The sequence below is a fragment of the Athene cunicularia genome (assembly GCF_003259725.1).
Source record: "Athene cunicularia isolate RWA chromosome 23 unlocalized genomic scaffold, athCun1 chr23_part1, whole genome shotgun sequence".
In the NCBI taxonomy this organism is placed as follows: Eukaryota; Metazoa; Chordata; class Aves; order Strigiformes; family Strigidae; genus Athene; species Athene cunicularia.
Window position 1 is genome coordinate 1,170,827 of NW_020799130.1, and position 6,576 is coordinate 1,177,402.

Sequence of the window (6,576 nt, forward strand, 5' to 3'; positions counted from 1 at the left end):
GCTGCGAACTGAAGCCAAAGCAACAAACCCAGTTGTTGTTATTAAAAAAAAAAAAAATCCCAAGAAAATAACCACTAAAGGCAAGCGGGCGGGGTGTCCTGGGGGTGGGGAGCAGTCGGGGGTCCCAGGATCACAGCACTCCAGTACCCCCCAAACCCCTCCTCACCCCGACAGGGACCCGCGGAGACCATCGCGCTCCCACGCCAGCTCTGGTTTTGTGGGCAGCGGGAAGATTTAAACTGCTGCTCAAAAGTTCTTCCCTCTCTTATTATTTTTTTTTTAAATAAATTGCATTAAATCAAACAGAAAAGGCTGAAAGTAAAATCCTTTTCTGGCAAAAGGTGTGGCATCCACGCCTGGTACCCCCCTCCAATGCCACCCGGCTCAGATCAACGCCTCCAGCCCCATCCACTCCCGCGGACATGGCTTTGGAAATAAATTAAAATAATCCAAGTATTAAAAAAAAAAAAGTATCAGATACGCATTTCAAAAAAATTTTATTTTTCAAATGAATACGGTTCATTTACAATACACCCAGCTTGATGGTATCTAAAGCCAGTAGAGATCTGATGACTGTTGTGTACTATACACAGTCGTACAGAGGTTACAGATGCCTACGAGAGGGAAGGAACAGTGAAAGAAGTTGACATTTTACTGTGCTGGAAAGAAAGCAACTCTTGCAACAGGTAGAAAATTTTGGCAAGAACAATTCGTCTGGAAAGGGAGAACGGGCAGAGGACACCGCTTCTGCTTAGCAAGTACATCTCAAAACACACCCGACACGTGGTTTCCCTCCCACCCCGCATGGTTGCAGCCCACATCCGCAATACAAATAGGCACACATGGTCAAGATGGTTAAGTAAAAATAAAGGCTTTTACCAGTTTGTTTGCCATCCACCTACGATCTATTTGTGCAATGTCTCGAGTCACAGCTCTACTTTATTCTTGAAACAATTCCCTTTTGCTTTGAAAACCCTCAGTACCGTCACGGTGGGAACACCTTCAAGTTCCTGCTTAAGCAATGGTAACACCGAAACGAGAGGGGAGCAGTTACCAGCATATGAGAAAGAGCAAGACGTACACATAGAAGGGAAGTGCAATCCACTGGACTGGTTTATTAGAATTTTATTCTGAAAAGGAATCCCAAACAGCACAATAATTTTTTTTTTTTTTTTCTCAATTTAAACATATGGTATTAAATACGCAAAATTTATATGCACGACATTGCTTCCAGCAGTCTCCTAAACAAATACAGTTTGATCACCAGCAATGTTTATGGCACACGCTATGCCACCTGAGCCACCTTCTCCTGAAGATACTTTAATACCCATATTGGCTCATAACCGAATGCTACCAATTACTGTGAAAGCTTTAACATAATACCCGCTGAGAAACAACGTTCTTATCTAGAATCAGACACCTCCAGGCCAAAAAACAGCCTAGTTTTTTCCCCCATGACAAGCAACAACACTATTTATCCACCAATAAGCTACCTGGGGAAGCTTAACTTGCTTACACCAAGGGAAGAAACAAGAATACGACAGGACGATCCGTACCCTGTGAGCCCAGAGCGTGCCGCCTAACCTGCGAGACGCAGGATCCATACGCCAGCGTCGCTGGTCACAGCAGCAGGGGCTGGGCAACGAGCCTGTAAAATCAACGTTTCGGATCAAAAAAAACACCCCTCGTTCTGCCAACTCTATTGCTGTGCTGAGGCTAGCTTTTCCCAACTGCCTGCAAAACAGACACAAGATGCAGGTTTTTCTACAGGAAAACATTTAGTTGTCTCAAGGCTAGATCCAACACTTGAAAACTGTAGAAATGAGAACATTTCACCGAAGAATAGAAATTAAGCCCAAAGAAAACTAAAAACTATAGCCACAGGAGGAAAGTGATGCACAAAACCGAGTACCCAAAAGAAGCCATTCTTCCCTGCAAAGTTGCCAGAAGCCAGGAGACGAACTTCACCTCTAGCAGTCCTCCTCTCACCAAGTTTTTTTTTTGGCGTGCGATTTTCCTCACCGGTTAAAGAGCGCTACTCAAGTTTCCCCTTTGCTGGCACACCATCAGGTTCAAAAAACTTCAAAAAGTTCTTTAAATTTAGCATTGCTCCAGTGGGTATTATTATTATTTGCTATTACGTCTGAGTGAACACTAACCGGCGAGACGTGGATTTCCTATCGAAGAAACCGGTTTTGAATATATTTAAGTGATTTGCAAGTGTAAGCATAATGAGAGTTTATTAGTAACTATTTTACTAGCTAATTTTTGCACATCTGTACTTAAATGGGTTGTGGACCTATGATTTGCGGGTTAGTATAGCCCTAAACTCAACATACAGTCATATTGTTGTGTTGCTAGATAGTATTACAGCAGGTATTAATTTTCCAACTGCCAAATGCGTTTGAAAGACCTACACGATTCTCAGCAATGAAAAAATAAAAAAAAAAAAAAAAAAAAAAAAAAAAAATCCTCTCATTTAAATAAACTTGCCCTCTGACAGTCTGTTTTGCAACAAATGGATTACCTTAAAAGCAAGCGACAGGCAAACATCACGGGAGCAGTCCCCATGGCCTTGCGCGGGCAGAGCTGCGATGCCAGCGAAGAGCACAGGCTCGGCTCAAAGGCAGGCTCCGAACAGAACGGTATTCGCTGAAGATGCAAACTTGCGAGAAGGTGCACAGGTTTGTGTCAAGAAGTAGCACTTCCACGACATGGTTCATCCTCAGAACACCTAACAGCGAGCTCTTGTAAGGCGATGTGAATCATCGTAACGCGTTTGCAAGGTAGGGTGAGGAATGAGGCGGAATCGTTTCCCCAGGGTCAGAGGGAACCCATTTCCGAGCCAGCCTTGACACCGCAGTCCCTGGCTGGATAACTCAGCAATATCTCAAAACTCCACAAAATAAAACCTATTTAAAAAGCTCTCCCATTTCAGTCTGAAAATCCATTTTTTTAGCAGCTTTAAGCCCCAACTAGCCACTAGGACACAGGTGCCTGCTTTTGCGCAGCGCACAGTCTACAACAACCCTCCCTCTACTCGTACCTCGATAGCAGAGGATGGGGAATCTTCCCCCCCCTCGTACCACTTTGCTAACTCTTTCCACACCCACGAGACCACAGCATTTTGTACGCAGACATCACTGCCCTCAGCTGCTGGCAAGCTGCTTCTCAAAGAATTATCTGTGATGTTTAATCCTCACCTCCACGTTCCCGCTTAACCAGACCTCTGCACTGCTCCTTGACATTCCCTGGACAACGTTCCTCGTGTCCTTACAGCCACCAAAGGGGGTAGGGGGGAAGAAGCGATGGAGTGTCTGGAAAGCTGCAGGAGCACAGTGAAGAGTGAAGACATTACTGGACAGGCAACATTCAAATAAAGGCAGAATTAGTGATTCTCATTAAACAGAGAAACGTATCAAGGTTACATTTTATTTTAAAAAATTGCAAGTCTACCAGGAAGTATGTTTATTTGATGACGTTACTCTCCAGAAACCACTTATTTCAAAAGCTTCTCCTCTCTGGGTAGTTCTAATTCCAAATAATTCAGGGCTCGCTTTGACTGAGTGATTCAACGCAAAACCAACTCCACTCTGACCAAGGACTTCAAGTTTAAAAGCAGTTAAGAAAAATACTAACCGTACTACCAACACAAAGCCAAGCTTTTTCCAGCTCTGTTCTTGATCAGAAAAAGGCACATGCTTGCTCTCAGGAAGGTCAAGTCCGACACAACCAGCTCAGGACACCTAAGCTAATGTTTGATGTTCCCCTCAATCTCCCTGAGGGGCTCAAGCCGAGCACAGCTGACCCGACATCACCCAGCTCCCACCCAGTCCTTGATTTCTACAGGTTGCTTTCATCACCATGGCACTACCACCCCCCCTCACACCCAGAGCTGATTCACCTTCCACACAGCTACAGCCTCAGCATGGCTGGTTGCAGCCAGGCAGCAGAGGGAGCGCGATCCTGCGGGGGGACACAGGGAGGTAGGTGAGTGCTGAAGAGCGGAGCAAGCGTAGTGCTACAGCAAAATGAACTCTACAACTGCCCGCTGCTGTTCTTCTTGGTAGCCAGGCACTCTTCAGTGTGAACTGCGTCAAAATTGCAACCAGAAATCTATCAGAGCGTCGATGTTCTACGGAGGGGTCAGTTATTGCTCACAAACCCCTTTGGCTCCGTTGTTTCAAATAGCACCGATCTACTGGAACCTCTGTCTGCTTCGGGCAGGTAAGGTAGCTTCAAGGTTGAGATACAAAACACAGTCTGGTGGAACGGTTGTTACAGGCACTGCCACCTGCTTCTCAGCACGGTCCTTTTAGGAGGTGAACAGGCACTCAAAAAAAACCCACAGGGAAACGCTTTTCCCCTCTATATATTAATTTTTGAAGTAGTCATTTGGGGTCTTTTGGGGTAAACTGTGGGTGTGAAGATACAGGCTCATGAGGTTCTAGCAGCATGAGATTTTTTTTTCAGTATATTCAGCTTTTTCAATATTAAGACAAGTTTCCTCCTTGCATTTTTTTTTTTTTTTAAGAGCTTTCTGCTATTGGTTTAATAGCACAGTCACCACTATCGCTTCTCCTCTTCATAAAACGTACAGCTGAGTCAGTTCAGTTTTAGGATTAATCCCAGCACGATTTACTACAAGTAGCATCAATTACAGCAAATCCTCAGTCTCAAACTTTGCCAAGCAGGGAGATGAAATAAAACTGTCCATGCGCACTAGGTTGTTGGGGTTTTTTTGGTTTGGTCTGTTGTTTGGTTTTGTTTTGTTTTTTTTTGTCGAAGTATTTTAACAGAGCATCTACACCTTCAGCGGTTTATTAGCTCGTATTTAAACGGGATACCTTAAAACATGAGGCACCCTCCAATGAATGCAACAGAAACACACAGAACGTTTCCACTGTAATTAAACCCACGCGTGCTACAGTTCATCATCACCAAGGCAAGACTTCGAGGAAGAGATCTCTGCCCAACAGACACCAGCATCATCAGACACGAGGCCATTTCACTTCTTTTATTAGAAAGAAGAGGCAACTTCCTTCTAAGTCTCAACAGCTTCAGTATTAGCTAAATGTGGATAGAAAATAAACTAGTTGATAGGCAAGGGAAGAGATGGAGAGTATTGCTGCAAACAAGCTGATGGTGCGAGATTTTTGGCCCTTTTTAGTCTAAAAGGTAAAAACGCCTACTACTAAAAGGGATAGAAGACACGGTTTTGGCTCAGAATTTAGACTGAAAAAATGCTTTCTAAATCCTAGCCTAATAACATTAAGAAATTTGGAATATAAAATCATTTAACATCATTGCAAGCTTAAATACCAACAAAGTGGCATCGGGCACTGTGATGAGACGAGAAAGTTGGTAACAAACGACAAGAAACATCAGTTCATTTCTCTAAGTTGAATCAGAAGAAACCTACACAGCAAAAAGGTACTTGGCTCCTCGTCTCCGTGGGCAGCGCAAGCAGGAGCGCTCATCGGACAGCGTCCCTTTCAACAACGGGGTGTGGGCAACTCCCAACAGGGGCCGCTGCCCCACCCCGGGACTGTGTACCCTAAATATTTCCGTGATCGCGTCCAAATAGATGTCCAAAAGCTCTGCTTACTCCTAGAAAGAGTCCGGACACGAACATCTTCCTGCAAAGATACCACTTGCAACTGAAGTGGGAGTTTTGCGCTTAAGCTCCTGATATTCAAAAATATCCTGACATCAAGTTATTCTACATCTTAAATGCCCGGTACTGTATAAACAGTAATAACACAAAATAATTTCAGTTTTAACCTTAAAGAAACAAGGTACCAGTTAAAGTAGTCTGTCTATTAAGCTGTTTTATTCAGTCTCCTCTCAGACGTGACTAGTTAAGCTGACTTCGGAGAAGAAAAACAAAACATTCAGGAAACTTCTCCCAACTAAAAATAAGTGTTAAAAGCAACACACAGACCAGACACACGGACCTATGAGCTGCACACAGATTACCAATAAATATACAGAAACACCACAATAAAGGACAAGGTTCGTCATAAAAGAAAAAAGTCTTATAACTGCTATTAAGACCACTACAACAAATGAAAGTGTGTATTTTTTGCAGGCATGTGCAAGCACATTACAGTGTAATCAAAGCAGACCTTTGCTATTATTATTACTTTATGCAGCATTACAAGGTTACTGAGGTGCAGTGTTTAATAGTCTAGTCTACAGCTTTTCCTGACCGGAGGAACGCTCACCAAACTCGCCACGGACCCACACCCTCCTCAACCATCAGAGCAGGGCAGCGCCCCCCGCCCCGCCCAGCTGTTCCCATCCAGAGTTTCCAGCTCCCAGCTGGGAACCTGAAGTCCCACCGATACACGCACGTCGCTCCTTTAAACGCGCAACCCACACGCGAGGTCCGCTCGCAGCAGGACTGCCCGGTCTCCTGCGTCTTCAGACAGCTTTCGGTTTGTCTGCTTCATCTTTGGGAGCTTGCTACATCCGAGAGCTTCCACCCTTCGATAGCTACGGATTCCCTTTCAGCACCGACTGCCCCGAGAGTCCCGCGCTGCTGCTTCTCCTGCGCTCCCCCACCCCACCCCC